Source organism: Panthera uncia (genome assembly GCF_023721935.1).
Source record: "Panthera uncia isolate 11264 chromosome A3 unlocalized genomic scaffold, Puncia_PCG_1.0 HiC_scaffold_12, whole genome shotgun sequence".
Lineage (NCBI taxonomy): Eukaryota > Metazoa > Chordata > Mammalia > Carnivora > Felidae > Panthera > Panthera uncia.
In genome coordinates this window covers 18,801,610-18,823,324 of record NW_026057579.1, presented here as the reverse complement: position 1 = coordinate 18,823,324, position 21,715 = coordinate 18,801,610, and the positions used below count along the sequence as shown (strand labels likewise).

Genomic DNA, 21,715 nt, shown 5'->3' with positions numbered 1-21,715 from the left:
AGTGCATGGGACAGACAGGGTTAGCCTGCTTCCCTCCGGTCGGCCGAGCCAGTTTACACCAAGCCAGCCTCTTACGTAAGGGCAGGAAACTCCAAAGTGGCTGCTTCCCTGGCAGCCCAGCATGCTTCATTGACCCGCTGCCTCCCCACCTCTTCCTCGTCTTTTCCTTCCCTTCTTAAGAACAGTCCCTTCCTCTTGCCCAGTTGAATTCATCATCAGTATTCCAATATTCAATTGTGTTTCCTAGCCAAATGTCCTATCTAGTATAGAAAGAGGGCACACCTACCATTCAGGCGCATGCTTTGACTTGCTCAACCAGGAGTTAGGATGGGTTATGCTGAGTAATCCACATTCCATCACCTAATCTTCCCCTTTGGCCAAAAGTACAAATTTGCGACAGTTGGCTAAGGTTGGAGAGGCATCCTGTGGCCAAGGATGGTTTTTCCTCTGTGTGGAGTTGACCAGCCAATACCAGCCTAAGCCCTGTGTCTTTTTCTCACTAGCGTCACGTCCTATCAGCTTTGCTAAACAGGCGTAATGTAACATCAGCATTTTGAGCTCTGGATGCCTCATTTGCCCGAAGTAAATAGGACTCGACCTATCTAAAATGTTTCAACTCCAAGTAAAATTACTTTTTTTACTGAAACTCTTTCGTGTGTATGGGAGATACACGCCACTGTGTGGTATGTTTAAAATAACTGAGCAAGAAACATTGCTTCAGTAATGTTGACAATGGATGTCAAAAGCCTTAAAAGGACATATATCCTTAGATGAAAAATTACCATTCTAAGAATGTTTAGAAAATCAAGGGTGTATATAAAAATACTTATACAAGGAGTTTTATTAATGTAACATTATAAATAATATCAAACAGTTAAAATAGCCAAAGGATCAACAATTAGGGATTGGTCAGGCTTACCCAGGTAAAATATTGTGCGTGCGCGCGCACACACACACACACACACACACACCGCACGTACATTAAAAATCTTGTAAAAGAATTTTTTTTAAGTTTATTTATTTATTTTTGAGAGGGGGGAGGGGCAAAGAGAGAGGGAGAGAGAGAAGATCCCAAGCAGGCTCCGCACTGTCAGTGCAAGGAGACAGACGTGGGACTCGAACTCACAAACTGTGAGATCATGACCTGAGTTGAAATCAAGTGTTGGATGCTTAACCAACTGAGCCACCCAGGCACCCCAGAATATTTATTGATACCAGAAACTTTAGATATAATAAGTGAAAAAAACGGATGCAAAATAGTATGTCAAGAATGATACCATTTTATAAAGAAAAATCTGAAAAGAGGTTAGAAGGGCATATGCCAAACCATAGGTGATAATCTTAAGTGATATCACTTAAGCATGGGATTATAAATAGATGCAGTTTTTTCATAGTGCTTTTCACTGTTTCCTAAAATTGTTCTGTTAAGCAGTTATAACTTTTATTATAAAACTTTTAAACTAGTGCTTTATAGGAGCTCCTGGGTGGCTCAGTCGTCTGAGTGTCCGACTTCGGCTCAGGTCGTGAGCTCATGGTTCATGGGTTCAAGCCCCACGTCGGGCTCGGTGCTGACAGCTCAGAGCCTGGAGCCTGCTTTGGATTCTGTGTCTCCCTCTCTCTCTGCCCCTCCCTTCCCCTGCTCATGCTCTCTCTCTCTCTCTCTCTCTCTCTCTCAAAAGTAAATAAACATTAAAACAGTGCTTTATAGATTCCATGTAGTAGACAGTCTCAAAGAAAATCACGAGATATTTAATTTATCATTATTTGGTTTCACTATTATCAAAAACACTTTTTGAATTTGTTTCTTTAGATACCACTTTATTTCTTCTTTGAGAGAGAACATGCCTGGAATATCGTGTAGGTGTGTGACTCAAAAACATGGCCTAGATGCCCAAGTCCATCATCCAGAGAAGTACTCTCGCTTGACTCAAATGAGACGTAAAAAAATATATATATGAAAAGAAAGTATCTTAAGATAGTCTTCCTTGCCTCTTACCTTTTGCTGTTTAAATTTATCAGAAGGTTTCAGTAAAACCTGTATAACAGAGCTCTGTTTTGGGTGGGCTTTCTTCCCCCAGTGTCCTGGAGGCCTTATCTGAGGCTCGCTGTCATGTTTTGGTGGTTGTGTACCTATCTGAACTCTTTTTGAAAGACTGTGCTCAAGCCTGCGCAAACTCCTTTCTCCCTTTGCCTTTGGCATGTTCCGTTCAGCCATCAGCTCAGAGGTCCTTTTTCTTCCAAGGATAGAGAAAGTTGGGTGCCCACCAGTAGCCACCTGATGGGCAGAAGCCCCCTGCAGGGACAGACTGGGCAGCTCCCCTCTTTGCCACACCAGGTCCATGGAGCTCCTGGCTGTGAAGGGAGGGGTGGCCCAGTAGCTGTCCTCTCACCTCGTCTTTCTTGTGCACACACATCGTGTGTTGCCTCCACGGCCCAGCCCAGAGGACTGATACCTGCCCTCCACCAGTGGTGGTGTCTACTTACCTCTGAGCACTGGGGATTCAGGTCTTAGAGTTGAGGGACATACGGCCTGTCACACAACTTGGCATATGCTGCCATAAATGTTTGCTGAACAGAATCTGCCTCGTCAGGATGGTTCTGAGTACCCAAACCCTTGTCCCAGATGGGGTGGAGGCCTTCCTAGCCACCTGGGATTATTAGTGAACAAATCTTTGGGCATGGCTAGCTGGAGATGCTCCATCACCTGAGAGAGTAATTATCAGAGAGGCATTCATCTTGTCTTGAGGGTGTGATTGTCCTGGTCACCTTGTCATTTAAGTGGGGTTTCCTGATTGGTAAGAACGAAACCTTAGCTGCTCTGAGTCAGCAAGACCATAGTTGGACTAACATGCATTGTGCCATGTGAAAGGGGCAGGCCTTGGACCGCTGGATGGAATTAAATATCTGTTCCCATGTGAGGAGTGTCTCACTGAAGGCTTATCTCCAGTGGTGTAATATGCACTGTGTAGCTAGACTTTTCTGCAGCACCAGTCTCTTGGCAGACAGCTGCTAGCCCCAACCCCTTTCCTGTGGATTATTGCCACTTATCAGGGACTCTGATTTAGTCTCTGATTTGTTCTGATTTTAGATGGGTAGGGTTCACGGCTGAGAGCTCCCAGTTTGGGCATCCTATTAACACCTTTAAGTGACAGGACCACTGCTAAGTACAGAGATGTGTTATGCTGGCCCCAAAATAGCAAGGTGCAGTGTTTTGAGACTTGATAAGACTTGTATTCCCCAGAAAGTACAGTTTCCAGGTTTATAGGTTATTCATACAAATTTACATATTGTCTTCTCAAGGCTTTATTCTAAGTATATCTCAACAAGTACTCCCCAAGTCCTTTCTGTTTTGTATTCTAAGTCATATGCAATTTAAAAGAAGTGAGATTTAAAAAACGAAAAAGAAAAAGAAATAAGCTTCAAACCCTGTCTCCATAAGGAGATCATAGTCTGGTTTGGAAGATAAGACACATGTGTGAAATGACTAGTGTATATGACAACATCGAATGTCAGCAACATATTTGTCGTGCTTTGTTGTATAAGATGTGGTCTTTGTCCTTAAGGAACTTGTCTAACATTCTGCAGAGAGTCAAACAAAAGTGGTACAAGTCACTACAACACAAGGGGGTGGGAACCCCAGCAGCAATAGGAAGAGGTCCTTTGGTAAGCACTTCCAGAATGCACTATTAACACACTTGCAGAGTGACCCTGAGCTTGTGGGAACAGGGAGGGCTTCAGAGAGGGAGACATACTGGGGCTGGGTGAGCAGGATGATGCCGGGTCCTGTCCACCAGAGGACAGATGAGTAAGAGAGTTCAGGTAAAAGAAATGAAAAGAACAGTACGTTGCGTGTACTAGAGAGTCCAAATTCAACAAGGATTGTGAGAGGGAAATAATCATTGTGAACTGGAGTGATTGGAAAAGACTTCACAAAGGAAGCAGAGCCTGAACTTGCCCTGAAGGCAGCAAGCAGGCTTTCAGGAGACAGGAGCCCAGAGAGGGCTTTCTAACAGCCAAGGAATGACTGGGAGCGAGTGTGATGGGGACTGTAAGCAGGTCACCCTTACCAAATTGAGGGTGTGACAGTTTGGGACAATATTGGTGACATTAGCCAGAAGTCAGGAAGTCGAAGAGACAGTTTGGAGAGAAGTTGCACTTCAGACAGAGAGAACTAGAGGTGACGGTTGGAGACCTCTAAGTGGAGTGATCCCATAGACCCAGAAGCTGAGGGTGAGGCCGGGAATGGAGCTACAGAGGTGAGAGTCAGCAACACAGGAGGAGGGATGGCTTCCCTGAAAGGGGCTCTCTCCAGAGGTCTTGGGTATAGAGCACGAAGATGAGTGCTCCGAGTAACAGGCCTCGAGAATTGTCCGTAATTAGGGAAAGAGCAAAGAGAGGTGGGGAAGTTAGGATGATTCAGTAGCAAGGGAAGAGAGAAGAGATGTCAAGAAGAGAGCTTTGGTGCTGCTGGCTTGACTAGACTCAAGGATCTATCCAGAAGTAGATCATGATGATTGCTGCGAATGTCAGTCCAGTAAAACCCTGGAGATGGAAGCCAAGTTGGGTAGTGTTAAGTGGGGAATCGGGTAGAGAGAAGATAGAGGCAATGGATGGTCACCAGAGAACGGCAACAGGAAAAGAGAGAAAAGTAGTAACAGAAGAAGCAGCACGATCACATTTCTAATTGTTATAATTCTATTCCTTATCAGCAAATGTATATAAAAATTTAATAAGCAGGTATTTTTGTTTATATGATTTTATGTATTAAAATGACCTCATCTGCACATTTCTCTGTGTCAGCATAATTCATGTATTTGTCACTTCAAATATCCCATTGCAGTACACTTATCTTGATGAGCACTGAGTAATTATATAGAAGTGTTAAGTCACTATATTATACACCTGAAGCTAATACAACACTGTAGGTTAACTACACTGGAATTAAAATTAAATAAATAAACTAAAACAAAATAAACAAATATCCCATGCCTTCTGTGGTATTCCATTATATCGGTACCAAAATATGCTTAACTATCAATCTATTATTGGGCAATTGGGGTATTTCCAACATTTTGCAAGTTGCAAATATAAATATCTCTGCTCTGAACATCACTGCACAAGCTACTATTTTTCTTTTGTGGGTTTTTTCTTCAGGGTGTATCCCATAAAGCGGAATTACAGAGGCAAAGGGTACAAACAATGTTGGGCTTTGTTTTATTTTGTTTTTGATTTTCCCATTTGGCCCCTCCCCTCCACCCCTCTCCCTCTGGCAACCACCAGTTTGTTCTCTGTATTTGTGGGTCTTTTCCTGCAGCATTTTAAAAAAATGTTATTGAGAGAGAGAAAGAGCGTATGCGCGAGTGGGGGAGGGGCAGAGAGAGGTGGAGACAGAGGATCTGAAGCAGGTTCTGTGCTGACAGCAGAGAGCCCGATGGGGGGCTCCAACTCATGAACAATGAGATCATAACCTGAGCCAAAGTTGGACTCTTCACCAACTGAGCCACTCAGGTGTCCCATTTCTGTGGCATTTTTTTAATTGAGATATAATTGACTCATAACATGATAGTGGTTTCGGGTGTACAACATAGCGATTCTGTATTTGTAGAATATATGTCTAGTTAACATCTATCACCACACGCATAGTTGCAAATTATTTTTTTGTTGTGATGAGAACTTTTAAGATTTGCTGTCTTAGCAACTTTCAATAAATAACTACAATAAATAAATAACAATACATAAATAAATAAATAAATAAATAATAAATAACAATACATAAATAAATAGATAAGTAACAATAAATAACTACAGTCACCATGCTGTACATATCCCCAGGACTTATGGTTTTTATAACAGGAAGCTTGTGCCTTTTGACCTTCACTCATTTCCCCCCACCCCTCATTCCCCATCTCTGGCACCCATCAGTCTCTTTTCTGTATCTATGAGTTTGGTGTTTTTAGATTCCACGTGTAGGTTTTTGCCTTTCTCTGTCTGATTTATGTCACTTGGCACTATGCCCTCAGGATCCATCCGTGTTGTTGCAAATGGCAGGAATTCCTTCTTTTTTGTGGATAAGTGATACTCCATCCTGTATATCACCACATTTTCTTGATCCATTCTTCTATCCATGGATATTTAGGTTGCTTGCATGTTGTTGTTGTTGTTGTTGTTGTTGTTGTTGTTTTTATACATTGTTCTCCATGGTGATCCAACCAACTTACAATCAGAGTAAGAGTTGGGTATTGACTTAGAATGATTTCTGATAATAAGGAGGTCTGAATATGTGGAATGGCAGAAGGGAGACGGAGTTATTGGAGGAAAATAATTGGGGTACAAGAGAGAAGGAGAGCAAAATAGGAAAGATCTTAGGGACACCAGGGAAGGGGTAGCTTTGCAGAGGAGGGAAAGGTTCCCTTCTACTGAGACTGGTAGGAGGAGAGGGTATGGCTCTTCCTACCCATGACTTACAGGGTGAAGCCCAGGGGAGTGACTGGAGTTCCTGCTAAGAAGAGACCTTTTCCTCAGTGAAATGGAGCCAGGGCCCCTTGCTGAGGTAGAGAGTGAATGAAGTCTTGAAGGTCTGAATTCACTGCTGTGAGAAATGAGCCTGGGCGTACGAGAGATGAATGAAAGTCTTGTTCAGGGCGGAGGGCTGACTTGGACCCGGGGATTCATAACGGGCTAAGTCTCTGAAGTCCCTTGGCCTAGGGAAGCAGCAGCAAGCCGCGAGCAGCGGGGGTGCGGGGCATGGGCATGTTCGAGGCAGGGTGTCTGAGGAGGCAGAATTTAAGGTGGCATTGACACCGTGGGCCCTAAGGTCAGAGGTGGAGGGAAGAGCTACAAATCTGAGGCGTGCTGGTTGTCAGCGGGAGGAGGGGGCAGAGTGATTACAGGCTCGAGTGAGAACAGAGAGCAGGTTTGGAATATGAGGGATGAGGAGTAAAGAGGTTATTGATGGAAGATTTTAATTTAAAAATTTTGAAGAGACTGTTTTTACTTTTAATTATTTACCACTGTGTAAGATTTGGGTGTTTTTACATGGGCATGTATTACCAGTAACATTTAAAAATTTTTAGTATTTATTTATTTTGAGACAGAGAGAGCACATGCATATGAGCTGGGGAGGGGCAGACAGAGGGAGAGAGAGAATCCCAAGTAGGTCCTATGCCGTCAGTGTGGAGCCCCACACGGGGCTCGATCCCATGAACCATGAGATCATGACCTGAGCCAAAATCAAGAGCTCAACCAACTGAGCCACCCAGGTGTCCCAACATTTTTTTAAACTGATAATTAAAATCTCAGGAGTAGGGGCACCCAGGTGGCTCAGTTGGTTAAGTGTCCAACTCTTGATTTCGGTTCAGGTCACGACCTCATGGTCTCGAGATCGAGCCCTGCGTCGGGCTTCTCTCTGGGCGTGGAGCCTGGTTGGGACTCTCTGTCTGTCTGTCTGTCTCTCTCTCTGTCCCTCGGTCCCTCTCCCTCACCTTTTTCTCTCCCTCTGCCCCCCCCCCACCCTCTCTCTCAAGTTAGAAAATAAAATCAAATGGTTAATTTAAAAAAAATCTCGGGAGTAGAGCTGTGCCTTCAGGGGCGGCTGGCTCTCTGAGACTGATGAAGGAGAGATGAGGATTGCAGAGCATCCCAGAGTCTGGCCTGTTAAGTGTTAAAACTGTGAGGTGTCTCTGCTTGACAACCAATAGCTCCTGTGGTCACAGCTTGTCACTAGAGAGCAGCACCCAGCCACCGGCCCTTCCCCACCCACAGACCAACACTGTTTCAAACCTGAGGACACCCGCCTTCCCTAGGCCCGGCAGCATTTTCGATGTGAGGTGGTGTGGTTCTGGCTGTTTCCAACCCCCTGACCAGGTGCCCTACAGAGCCATTCCTCTCTGGCCTCTGTCAGCGAAGGTTCTTCCTTCAGGCAGATACAGCCTCTCGCCAGGAACACGGTTTTGTGAGTGGAATATGGATTCCATTTCAGCCTCACGCATCCCCTCCCTGAGTGCTTCGTGCAGTGTACGAATGGGTACATCTGTATATTCAGCCCTGTTTCTCTTCTTGCCTGCTTTGAAAGAGGCCCTTCCCTCCTGGTCCCTGTTTTTCTCATGTCCTCCTGGATCATCCGCTTTGACCCTGACCCAGACTGACACCCATGGTCGTGGCCTGCATTTCACTTACCGGATTCACATTACCTTCAGGCTGCACCACCGAGCTATCTACACAGCTAACCAGACACAGCAGTCGCAGGGGCTGATAGCAGGGAACTGAGCAAGGTGGAAATGCGTGGAAAGTCAGGTGCCAGCGTCAACATGGGGAGATGGAAAAGCGGGGGCACTCTGCATTCTTTCCAGGGCTTTCCACTGGGTCTAAACCTCGCCTGGCCATTTTGTAAATGCTGTTTCATTAAAGCCAGGACTGAGCAGGAGTATGGCTCCCTGCCAGTCCCTACCGGGAAGGAACAAACAGCTTGCAGTGCAGGCCTCGAGCCAGGTGGGGTAGGAGCTAACGTGCACTGTTTCGCATGTAGAATTTAATGGGCTCTTTGTAAACACAGCCTCCTGCCGTTGTTCCTTTCTCTTTTCTCCTAGGCAGCCTAGGTGAGAATAATTAGTGCTTGGCCCATAATTACTAAATGAAGAGGAAGACTACACCTGGTAGGCTGCAGTGCACGAAAGAACCTTGAACCTAGAGTTGGAAGACCTGGGCTCAGAGTTATGTGACCTTGAACAAATCACATCTCCTCTTTGATTCGTTTCCTTTTCTGTAAAATGAGAGGTCTTTGTATATGCTGTTCCCTCCCCGACACCCCCACCCCCCACTCCAGAACATTCTTTCCTGGCCTTTTTGGGCTAACCCTCCTTAATCTCACCTGCCTGGGCCTAAGTACCATTCCCTCAGGAAAGTGTCTCATGACCTCCACCCCAGCTCCATTACAGGTTGGGGCCTCCAAGACAGGACTTTTCAAATTGTGGATCACAGACTTTAATTGGTTGTGAGATCAATTCACTGAGTTATAACCAGCACTTTGTAATGAATAGACCAGAAAATGTCAGAGTGCATAGTTCATAGTAAGAATAAGAATTGTTTGAGGCACCTGGGTAGCTCAGTTGGTTCATAAGCGTCCGACTTGGGCTCAGGTCATGATCTCACAGTTCATGAGTCTAAGCCCCGCATGGGGCTCACTGCTGTCAGCACGGAGCCTGCTTCGGATCCTCTGTCCCCTCTCTGCCCCTTCCTTCTGGTTCTCTCTGTCTCAAAATAAATAAACTTTAAAAAAAAGAATAAGAATTGTTTAATTAATGAAGCTTTTGTTTTATTATACATGTCTGTATGTGTATATATGTATTTTGGATTATAATGTAGGATGTATTGGGGCGCCTGGCTGGCTCAGTCGGTTGAGCTTCCGACTTCGGCTCAGGTCACGATCTCGTGGTCCGTGAGTTCGACCCCCGCGTCAGGCTGTGTGCTGACAGCTCGAAGCCTGGAACCTGCTTCGGATTCTGTGTCTCCCTGTCTCTCTGCCCCTCCCCTGCTCACACTCTGTCTGTCTCTCAATAATACATAAATGTAAAAAAAAAACAACAAAAAAAAACCCTGCTTTAATGTAAGATGTATTTTTTACTAAAAGGCTGAAAGCCATTGCTTTCAAAACACTCTAGTCATGTATTTTTCCTCTATAGCACTTAATGTGATTACATAGTTATTTCTGTGATTATTATATTACTGTTTGTCCACTTCACTAGACAACATGCTCCATGAGTAAAGGACCAAGACTGACTTACTCATCAGTATCAGACCTAGAAATAGTTGAGGCTCAACAAATAATTGCTGAACGAGTGGCTTTCTGAGGTGTGTTTTGTTGCCATCAGTCCTTAGTTCTGTAGAGTCATTCCTAGGAGTGAGTAAGTAGTGACTGTAACGATAAACTAAAAAGCCCGCACATGCATCCCTAATGGACAAGAGAACTGGAAAGAGCAGACCTCTGACGTTCATCTCCAGATTGGTAGTGGCACTAGAGACCAAGAGGTCTCAACCCAGCTCCTCTCAGAGGGAACTAGGAAGCAGATACCACTATCGCCACTCTATTTAACAGGGTCTCACTTGAGCAGTGTCAACTTTCCAGTAAGATGGAGACAGAGACATTCAGAGAGCAAGACCCACCACATAATTTTGTACTTACATAAAAAGAAAATTGACTGGTCTAGGGTGGTCTCTCCCAGGGGTGCATTTCTGGCTCTGCCGGGTGTGGGTTACCAGACCCTGACCTAGGAGCCCACCAGGTTCCAAGGGTAAATTCAGAACTCCTTTTCTCCCTGCAGCACCTCCACCCTGCCCACCAACTGATCTACTTCCCAGGGCATCTTTCCAAACCTAGCCAGTCTGACAGCAAATAGACTACGCCTTCCACAACGTAACAAGCCTCTGATTGTAGCCCGGAGAACCTCCTATGGCCGGGAAGGCTCCATCAGCAAGACCCAGCCAGGCACTGCTCTTCCCAGAGCTGTTCTGGGATGTGCTGAAGGTTGTAACTCAAGAAGACTTGTGACTCTTGAGGACATTGGGAACCCACTGATAACACAGGCCCTGTGAGGAGTATTTATCTTTATCTTTAAAGCTTATCATTAGAACTCAGATGGCCTTGCCAGCATCTAGCTGTTTTGTGGAAATTATGTTGCTTGCTGCCTGGAGCAGATGACCTCTTTGGGGGGTGGGAGGGGACAAGGAAATAGCTAGTTGTTTTAGAGCTCCCAGAACTGTGAAGCATCTTAATTTATACATTGCTTTCAGCTCGGTTTTCTGGAATTGGCAGCCCTTTCTAACTCTCTCTCCAAAGAGGCTGCCTGTCAGCTTCTCTCAGAAGCTTTCCCAGGTATCTGAGCCACAGTTGGGTTGTTGTAGGCATGAAGTGAGCTGAGAGAAACAACTGGGAAGCCTCGATGACAGCTTGTCCCTGGGCGGCCGTTGCCTCTCCCCTCCGGTCCCTTCCCAATGGCGGGGACTGGGGGTTTGGAAAGGCATTCCTCCAAGACTGCTGGGTCTCCAGCTGTTTCTCTGAAGGACACTTTTAGGAATTTGGGATCGCTTGTCCCACTCTCACCCCTGATTTGTGTCCATGCATTAGCTTTCCCATGAATTAAAAAAAATTCTCAGAAATCACTGTTAACTTGCCCATATTTTCAGAGAAGCTTCTAAGAATAATGTGTGTTTAACTAAAAACTTTAGTGTATAGCAATCCTCAAATCTCCTTTTTTGGATAGCAAGTGTAAGTCAAAATTGCCTTTAAAAATATTTTAAAATTAAAACACTACAGAAACACTTTAAGCAGAAATATATATATGTATATATGTATATATGTATATATGTATATATATATATACATATATACATATATATATATATTTATATAATGGAAGGCACAGAGAAGAGAGGGCACAGAGAAGAGAGAGAGAGAGAGAGAGAGAGAGAGAAAATCCCAAGCAGGCTTTACGCTGTGAGCACAGAGCCCAACGCAGGGCTCGAACTCACAAACTGTGAGATCATGACCTGAGCCTAAATCAAGAGTCTGACACTTAACCAAGCCATCCAGGTGCCCCTACACGCATATTATTTCTTTTTAAAAACATGACAGCTTATTATTTTTCATATGCAAAAAAATTGGAAAAGATAGAAAAGAGTAAATGAAAACATGAAACCCATTTGTAATTCTACTACTTGGATAGTAGTGGCAACCATGGGGTGGCTTAGGCGCTGCCCCTCTCCCAGAGCCACCCCAAGGAAACCTACGATCCCAATGTGAATTGGTGCTAGTCCTGCAAGGCAGCTTTAAGACCCACTTCTAGCTCCCTCTTCCCACCAGGCCACCAGCCCTAAGCCCTCCCTACAGAAAACATGTTGCTGTCATTGCCATTGACTACAGTGACCATATCACTGCCTTTTCTTCCAGTTTTTAACTACATTAGAATCCTATCCATTTACAGTTTTTTCCAGCAGTCACTTTTAAATCCCAGTGTAGGACACATGTGGAAAGCACTTCCCATTGCTCCAGATAGCATTGTATTTGGTTTTGTCCCCAGTAGCACTGTTTCCAAGACACTGACATAACATGTTGGGGGACTTTGTTTTGAACTCATTCGTAGAAGACACTTTCACTGTGCTTGTGGAAAAACTGAAACCTAGGGACAATGACTTGTTTTAGATCAAAATAAAACTCCCGCGTAGCTCAGCTTACCTACAGGTGTCTCAGTGCCCAATATCACTGGTCGAACTGCCTATTTTTGCTGAAATTTGTGTAAAGAAATAGAAGGGACATCCTAAATTCTTCCTTCCCTAGCCTGGGTATCAGCTGCTTAGTACCATTTAGATACATGTGCTTCAGCCCTGAGACAGATTGTTAAAAGCCATGTGCCATTGAAACTTTTTTCCTCCCTTTGGGGAAGGATCTTGGCCTTTCCCCAAACTAAGTCAGAATCCCACCTGGGCCATCTTGCTAGGTCTTGACATGGTTCACAATGTTCTCGTTCTCGATTCTCTTCCATGCATCTCATTTCACCATGTGCAAACACAGCCAGGCAGAGTTCTGACAGTGTGGGTCTGAGTGGGTGAGGCCATTCTCACAGAAGGAACCCAGCAGAAATAGGTTCCAGAGACCCACTCCACCAGCTCAGGTTTGGCCCATACCAGTGCCAAGACCACCAGGCAATCACCATAACCTGGAGAAACCTCCACAAGTGAGAGCAAAGAGGGGCTCTGCAGCTTAGAGTACAGCTGAGGACAGACTAGGTCAGTCTGTGGAGTAGGTTCCTCTAGCTGCTGCAACAAATTTCCATGAGCTTTGTGGCTTAGAACAACTTAAATCTGTTTTACAGTTCTGGAAGTCAGAAGTCCAAAATAGTGGGCGGAATGCTAGCTCCCCAAAAGTCCTCCCTAGAACCTATCAATGTTACCTTATATGATGAAAGAATGAATTTTACCTTCTTAAAAAATGTTTATTTATTTATCGAGGGAAGGGTAGAGAGAGAGGGAGAGAGGGAATCCCAAGCAGGCTCCATGCTGTCAGCACAGAGCCCCATGTGGGGCTCAATCCCATGAACCATGAGATCATGATCTGAGCCAAAATCAAGAGTTGGATGCTTAACTGACTGAGCCACTGAGATGCCCTGAAAGAATGAATATTACTTCCTATGAGGAAGGGTATGGTTTCGGATCTTGAGAGGAGGAGTTTATCCTGGATTTCCTGGGTGGGCCCTAAATGCAATCACATGTATCCTTGTAAGAGGAAGGCAGAAGTTTTGAGAGAGAAGAGGAGACAGGGTGACCAGAGGCAGAGATAGAGTGATGTGGTCACAAGCCAAGGAATGCCTGGAGCCACCAAAAACTAGAAGAGGCAAAAACAGATTTCCCCAAGAGCCTTTGGAGGGAGAACAACCTTGCTGACACCTTGATTTTGTACTTCTGGCCTCCAGAACAGTGAGAGAATTACCACAGTGTGGTAATTTGTTACAGCAGCCAGAGGAAATTACTATAGAGGGTTAAGATCATGGTGCTGACTTTTGGGATGAGCACTGGGTGTTGTATGGAATCCAATTTGACAATAAATTTCATATTTAAAAAAACTGAAAGAAAAAAAGATCATGGTGCTGACAAGGCTCTGTTCCTTCTGGAGGCTCTATGAGACAATTCATTTCCTTGCCTTTTCCAGCTTCTAGAACTGCCCGCCTGCACTCCTTGGCTTGGGGCCCTGCATCCCTCCAGCCTCAGCTGCCATCATCACATCTTCTCTCGACCCCACCCACTCGCCTCTTATAAAGACCCTTGTGATTACATTAGGCTCACCTATATTCCAAAATGATCTTCCCATCATAAAATCCTTAACTTAATTACATCTGCAAAGCCCTTTTGCCATTTAAGGTAACCTCTTCCCAGGTTCCAGGGATTAGGACATGGACACATTTGAGGGCCTACCACCATCTATATAATCCTAAAGGGTGTGAATAGGAACGGTGGGTCTGTTCACCACATCCCTATGTGTTCAAATTAGATGAACTTGTTCATGTAAGAAAGAAAATATCAAAGGAAGACTTTCTTGAACAGAGGCAGGAAACATGGAATGCATTGCCCCCACAGGTTCTTTTAGGCAGAAATTGTAGAAGGGCTGAGGTCAGCTGTGGTAAAAAGATGGGGGTATGGGTGTGAGCTAGGCAAAGTGAAGTTCTCCCTTTAAGCTTTCAAGGTGACAGTGTGTGTGTCGGCGGCGGGGAGTCTTCCACAGCACTCACCTTTGGTCCTTATCGGGCAGACTAAGCTAAACGGGTCTGTAGGGCATTTCATGCAGCCATCAGTCATAAAGCTGGTGCCTGTGGAGACACAGCATCCTGAAGATGAGCCAAAGGATGAGTCACAAGAAGTGTACATGGTACGGGGATTAGAGGTCATTGTAATGGGAGACCTACAGAGAATGTGAGAAAATGTATGAGAAATGTATGGGTCTATCGTAAAAGACGGAAGTGTTTCGTGCAGAGTGTTGGTCAGAAGGGAGAGTAAGGAGCTGAAGAGCCACCATTTGGAACAGGTTTCCATCTAGAAGCAAGAATTGAGGAGAGACCGGTCCAGTAATAGTTACTCTTGAAGGCAGGTGGAGTGACTTGAGGCAGTTTGAATCCTCATCTAGACCATCAGAAGCAGTTTCATTCTGCTTCTGCCTGTCTCTCTAGCTCTGAGAAATAATACTTTCTTCCTCAGAAGTAAATAAAACTTCCTACTTGGAAAAGGATGAGAAGACATTAATTATTAACGTTTATTTTCATATTTACGGATGAAAGGCATGCCAACTTCAAAGAAGTAGAGTTGGGAGTGGGGAAGATAATTAATTCACAGCATTACAGTGATCTACTAGAAAACACTTGTGACCATTTTGAAAGTTTTTCATGGCTGAACATAAAGTTGGAGAATTTTTCAAAGAAATTTGACAACCAGAGAAGAGTCTTAAGACAGCAATGTTTGTGTTCCTAACCACTCAAACTCATTTCTAGGACAAGGCATCAGAAGTGTCCTGCATGCTTGCAAGACACGACGAGGAGTTATGGCAAATGCCTCGGAACCTTGCCAAATAATTAACGACTTAATTCTGCTTTAGCTCCTCTTTTTATAACACAGAGGTCTGAGACTCCAATTAATGAATTGCACTTTAAAAAGCAGCAGCCTGCTGGATACTTGCTCTAGTTTAGAGCATAAGGTACAAGGTACGGGACGAAAAGAGCCCATCATCCTGGGGCATCTCTCTGTAGTCAATCCTGGCAGGGGGGCCACCTGGGGGCTGGGTTCTAAGGACTGAGGCCATTGTTACATAGTGTGTCTCTTGGCCGACTGGGCTGAGCAGCCACAGTGATGGGCGCCAGTGTCTTTCTTGGGCCCAGCATCCTGACTTGATGGAAAGGGAGGCTTCTCCTGGACAGTTCTTTAATACAAGGACTTGCAGTGTTTCAGCATTCTGGAATGGTGTGAGGTAATATCTGCCCTAGTCTCTAGCTCTTTTTTTTTTTTCATTTGCATACGTGATCTTCAAGAAATAACACTGTGTACATTTGGCTTCTTTTTAAATGTTGGCAAAAGAAACCAATTAGCTAAAGTGATCATTAATAGCTGTGACCCTCCATTGAAATATTTTTCAGCATCCATATAGGAAGTCAGCGTATTTCTTTGTATTTGTTTCTGAAGTTGCTTTACCCCATCACAACATTCTAGAATCCAACCAGAAAGGAGACTGAAGCTTTTTGGAAATGAGGGGAGCCTGCAGTATAAGATTCATGCTTTCCCATGACTCAGCTTAATGCTGGTCAGGCCACTGACTGGTTCACAGTGACAGCAGCATTTCTGCCCCAGAGCTGGTAAATGGGAAAATCTTGCACATATTCCCTAGAGCAGGGTGGTCTCTAGTGTTGTCCTGCCACAGACTCGTGAGGAAAGCCTGTGAAAAATGCAGACTTCTGAGATCCAGACCATATTTGTCTCTCTCAGGGCACAGGCTCAGGATTCTGCATTAATAATGGAGCACCAGTCAGATGATTCTTGTGCACGGTAAAATTGGAGAACCTCTGCTCTGGAGAGTTTTCCTTCTTGAGGTATTGGGGTGGGGGGAACGTTGGTTTGCAGGGCTTCATTCAAAGCCAAATGTGACCCTGGCTACGCCTTAGCAGAAGAATAACCCTGCTCTTCTTTTTGTATCCCCTTGAATCTAGAGAAGAGTTGTGGCCTAGCTCGGCACCTTATGTACTGTGAAATCCCAGGTTTATTATTCATTCTTCCTGTGAGCCAGGCAGACAGCTTCACCTCCTTAACTGTTTTTATAAACAGCTCTATAATTACAGCATCCTTATCTCCCAAATTGACACAGAAGTGAAGCCTTGAGATGCAACTCTCTTTGTCTTTTTCATTATTTGATGGCATTCTAAAGCTTTTCTTGACACCCTTAGAAGAAAAGTCTACATGGAGTTTCTTTTTTTTTTTTTTAAGTTTGTTTATTTTGAGAGAGAGAGTGCACTCAGAGGAGGGGCAGAGAGATAGGAGAGAGATTTCCAAGCAAGCGCCACACTGTCAGTGCAGAGCCTGATGCAGGGCTTGATCTCACGAAGCATGAGATCATGATCTGAGCTGAAATCAAGAGTCAGACGCTTAACTGACTGAGTCACCCAGGCTAGAAATGCTATGTGGAATTTCTGATGACTGTTTTGCAGACCATCAAGAAACATCCACTAAGCTCCAGAGGCCCTGAGCAGCCTTTGTTTTGTTGTGGTCAAGGAAAGAAATGACTTTTCTCTGCTGTGAGCTGGGCCCTATGCAGGATGCTTTCCATACTTTGCCTCAGTTAATGAGAAAAGTGATACAGGGTTCGCATAATTCAAGGGAAAGGACAATAGTGTCATGAATGGAATGAGAGACAGGCTTGAATTCTGTTCTGAGCTTCAATTTTGACTCAACATGATAGGAGTCCCCCAGTGCTTCTGTTTATCCTTCTATAAAATGAGGTTATTACCAGTTTCCATTGCTTAATCATGAGGTTAGCATTGGGAATACTTTGAACTTCTCAAATGAAAGACAATATAAAATTACAAAGTGAAGAGTTGGTGGGGAGAGGATGCTAGAAGGCTAAGAATGAGATGACTAAGTGAGAGAACAACATAAGGGTGTCAGGGCTTTCCTTTTTTTTTTTTTTTCCTTTTTATATTATTTTATTTTTTATTTTTATTTTTTTATTAAAAAATTTTTTTAACGTTTATTATTGAGACACAGAGAAACAGAGCATGAACAGGGGAGGGGCAGAGAGGGGGAGACACAGAATCTGAAGCAGGCTCCAGGCTCTGAGCTGTCAGCACAGAGCCCGACGTGGGTCTCGAACTCACAAACCACAAGATCATGACCTAAGCCAAAGTTGGATGCCCAACCCACTGAGCTACCATGCAGCCCCCCTTTTTTTTCCTTTTTAAAATGTTTTTACTTATTTTTTTGAGAGAGATAGAGTGAGTGGGGGAGGGGCAGAGAGAAAGAGGGGATAGAGAATCTCAAGCAGGTTCCACATTGTCAGCACAGAGCCCAATGAGGGGCTCAAACTCATGAACCATGAGATCATGACCTGAGCTGAAACCAAGAGTCAGACACTTAACCTACTGAGCCCCCCAGGCACCCCACGTGTCAGGACTTTCTACTCCATTATCATGGGGACTTTCTGGCCTCCAGTTACCTTCCTTGCCTTATGAAGGATGAGGGGAATACACCCTCATAGAAGGAAAGGCAGTCTAGTGTAGTGGTGAAGAGCAAAGACTTTGGGAGACATCAGCCTATTGAATCAGAATCTCAAGGTAGGGGATGGGACAGCTGCAATTTTAAAAAATTCCCAGGGTGATTCTGATGCACACCAAAGTCTGAGGAACAGCATGTCTTCACCAGACCACTGGTGGTCCCCAAAGAGATTGTGTACTTCCACACCTCTCTTACATGCTCAGGCTGTCCACACTCCCTGAACCACCTTTCATACATCACAAGCATTATCTCTTGGCTTTGCTTTTTACTAAATGAACTCCAGCTCCTCCTTCAAGGCCCAGATCACAAATCACCTTTTGCTCAAAACTTTCCCTAACCTTTTCAGAGAAATTAACTATTCCTAAATACAAAAGAATATGTAATCATCAAGGAGAATGTGGTGAATCTCTATATACTGCATAGAAAAGTAACTACGATATTTTTAGAGGAAAAAAGTCACAAGGTTTTATTGTTTTTCTTTAAACAATGGAATAAATATGTGTATATGTTTTGAATACATATATTAAAAGGTCTGAAGAATATATGTACCTGATAGCAGTAAACTTTACTTTTTAATTTTATACCCATCTGTGTTATTTGAATACTGCTTTTGTAATTTTTCAAACTTAATAACAATTAAAGTAGTCACTAAGAGAGGAATTGCTCCAATAATTACCAGGGAGGAATTGATTGATGTTATAGCTCTCGTATATGATGTTGTCATTGGTATGTCTGTCTCCACAGTTCATCTATGAGCTCCTTGATAGCAGGGGACTCATCCTGTTCATCTGCCTATCACCAGTGCCCAGCGCTGTCCTTGACACTCAGTGGGTGCACAGTGCATAGTTACCAGATTTAAGAGATCTAAAACAGAGTCTGGGGAGGCTTAGTTAATCAACCCAGGGACAATCAGGTCTGCCGCTGAGGCTCAGCCTACCCATCAGTTGGCATGTCTAGTCCTAGAAGAAGGACAGTAGCAAAAAGAAAGTGATAGTGGTGGCTGGACCAATACTGCCTACAGCCTTGATCACTATAAACATAAAGAGCTTGACAGTGGTGGTAGGGAGAAGAAGACTTTGGAGATTGTAATTGACTACAAAAGGTCTGTGGGTCACTGCCATTCGCTTTATTAAAAGTCACTGCTCCATAGTTATGATCCATGTCTGCTTGCTTGAAAGTAACTCCTACTGTTTTTGAAAACAGAATAAAACTCCTCATTCACTTTGTAGAACCCTACAGAAGTAAAATAAATGGGTTAATTTTTACACATTGTCCATAGTATCTCCTTTCTATCCCTAATCCCTCCAGAATCCTGCAATCAGGATTACCTAAACAATCTCTCTGAGAGGCCCTGGCAACCTCTAGGCATCTACTCCCTGTCTTACATATCTGGATCAGACTCTCAAACTCTAAATTAGGCCAAATGTAAACAGGTAACAACTCTCTGTATTTTCTCCAATCCTCTAAAATTAGTGGCATTCCTCCCCTCCTTCCCTCATTGAAACTACTCACTCTCATAAATCATGTTCGACCTTAACCTTGGCCTTCTTAGGCCACACATGTGAGAATTGGTTCCCTGTCCTTCGCTACCACCACCCCACACACACTCTTCCTTTGTGCCAACTTCCAATGAGAAACTGGATATGTATAAATATTGAATCTCATGATTTGGGGAAATCATAAACCTATTCCTCCTATAATTAAGGGAGAAGAATAACGGAGATATGTTTGTATTTATTATGTTTACATCTAAAAGCTATATAAATTTCCTTTTTAACCAAAAATGTGATTTTAAAGTCATAAGGGAAGCAGGACACTCATTCTCACCAAGTAATGTTGTCAGATAATTTTTTAAATTTTTTAAATTAAAAAAAATTGTAATGTTTATTTATTTTTGAGAGAGAGAGAGAGAGACAGCCTGTGAGTGGGCGAGGGGCAGAAAGAGAGGGAGACACAGAATCCCCAGCAGGCTCCAGGCTCTGAGCTGTCAGTACAGAACCCGATAATGGTGCTGAAACCCACAAACTACCATATCATGACCTGCCAAATTCAGATGCTTAGCCACCCAGGCACCCCCAGATATTTTGTTTTTTACATACTGACCTATTCTATGAGTTGGAGATGGGTTATTTAAGGGGAAGAGAAGACAGGTCATTCAACAAACATCAAGCGCCTACTTTGGACCATGCTTTGGAATTAAAAATACAAATATGAGACACTGCCTCTGCCCCTAAGTTCATGTTAATACATTCTGCTATAATTACTTGGTGCATGTGGGTATGACTTCCTGTCTAGTGAAATGGCCAAGTTAGGGACCAGCTGCTGAGCCCTCTGCTCCCTTCTCAGCCTTACCAACTCTGTTTGCTGGATTCAGGAGATAGAGCAGTTCTGGCACTTTATCCTACTGCTCTAGGCCCAGCTTGGTCCTGGCCACTGGTCAGGCCCAAACGTTAATGTCTGGGAGGAAAGCCAGGACTGTAATGGACAAATTGAGAATCATGCTCTCCTGGGTAGAGGGTGGGCCTCTCCCACAAGACACAGACTTATTGGGAATATTGACTTTAAGAATGCTCCCAGGATACCCCCAGGATTTGGCTGGAGCCCTAAACTTTGTGAATGGGAGCTGTCCAACATTTCAGCATACTTTTGCATCTGCATACTTTGAAAAATATATAATAATCCGTCAGTTTGACTGTTTTATTGTGTGCCATGTTCTAAGAGAATTTACACAGTTCAGGACCTAGCATCTCAGGTCTTTAGTTTTGTTTAAGATTTTATTTTTAAGTAATCTCTACACCCAACATGAGGCTCAAACTTAAAACCCTAAGATCAAAAGTCTCACACTCTACCAACTGAGCCAGCCAGGCACCCCTCTCAGGTCTTTAGATCTGATACCTTAATGTTCAGTTCTCCTTAAAGTCACTGAGACCTGAAAAAAACCTGACTTATTATTTGTTTAGGCACACTGGTACCAGAAAGCAAATTTAATATAGAAAAGGATGTACTTCTTTCCTATGTCATGGTAACTTGACAATCAGAAAGGTAATCAGAGCTTGCTTTGCTCTGTCCTAGTGACCAGAATACCAATGTCAACTAAACAGAGTGCCACTTCATTGGACAGTGTTAAAATCGTACTAACATAGTTTTACTTTCCAGCTATCATTTTTTCTAGATTCCATAATAACCAACCCTGATGTTTATAATTGCCTTTACAACCAGATTCTACAGCATGCTGTATGACAGTTTTTACAATTTTATATTTTATTCTGCATTGATAAAAGTACTGCCTGGTGACATCTAGGGAAACATAGGGAGAGATATTAATCTTTTTACAGTATCTCCAAGTCACATTATTCCTCTTGAAAGGGATTCTGTCTACAGCATGTAAATACTTGTTAGCAAGGATCAGCAGCCATTTTCTGCAAGGGCCAAATAGTATTTTACATTTTGCAAGCCATACAGTCTCAGTCAAAATTACTCAACTCTGACATTGTAATATGAAAGCAGTCTTAGATAATAATAGGTGAATGATTATGGCCATATCCCAGTAAAACTTTACTTACAAAGAAAGAGGGGGCTCTAACTCATAATTGCTGACCTCTGCTTATTAGTCATAATCAGAGAAGGGATCTTTCTTGTCCTTTCTTGACTTTGCTTCGGTCCTCTTTTATCATAAATATTAATATGATGGTTAAGTCTTCAAAAGTGGTTTTCACTCTCCCCTAAAAGAACAGGAATCCTTTGAGAAATGGCTTCTTTTAAGATGGAGGCAAGGAGGGGCGCCTGGGTGGCTCAGTCAGTTGAGCGGCCGACTCTTGGCTTCGGCTCAGGTCATGATCTCGCGGTCCGTGAGTTCGAGCCCCGCGTCGGGCTCTGGGCTGACAGCTCAGAGCCTGGAGCCTGTTTCGGATTCTGTGTCTCCCTC

The 21,715-nt window shown here is 43.8% G+C and overlaps 1 protein-coding gene across 4 annotated transcripts in view; it reads left to right on the top strand.

Moving 5' to 3' along the window:
- The window catches only part of MAPRE3 (microtubule associated protein RP/EB family member 3), a 53,314-nt gene that overhangs the window by 5,112 nt on the left and 26,487 nt on the right, over positions 1 to 21,715 (top strand). The window contains exon 1 of one of the 4 annotated variants that reach the window (XM_049652419.1): positions 15,365 to 15,499. The exons of 2 other annotated variants lie outside the window; for them this stretch is intronic. The gene's annotated coding sequence lies outside the window, so the exon portion shown is untranslated. Of the gene's footprint in view, positions 1 to 15,364; positions 15,500 to 21,715 lie in introns of those variants that run through there. One more of the 4 variants, XM_049652424.1, reaches the window with a different exon arrangement.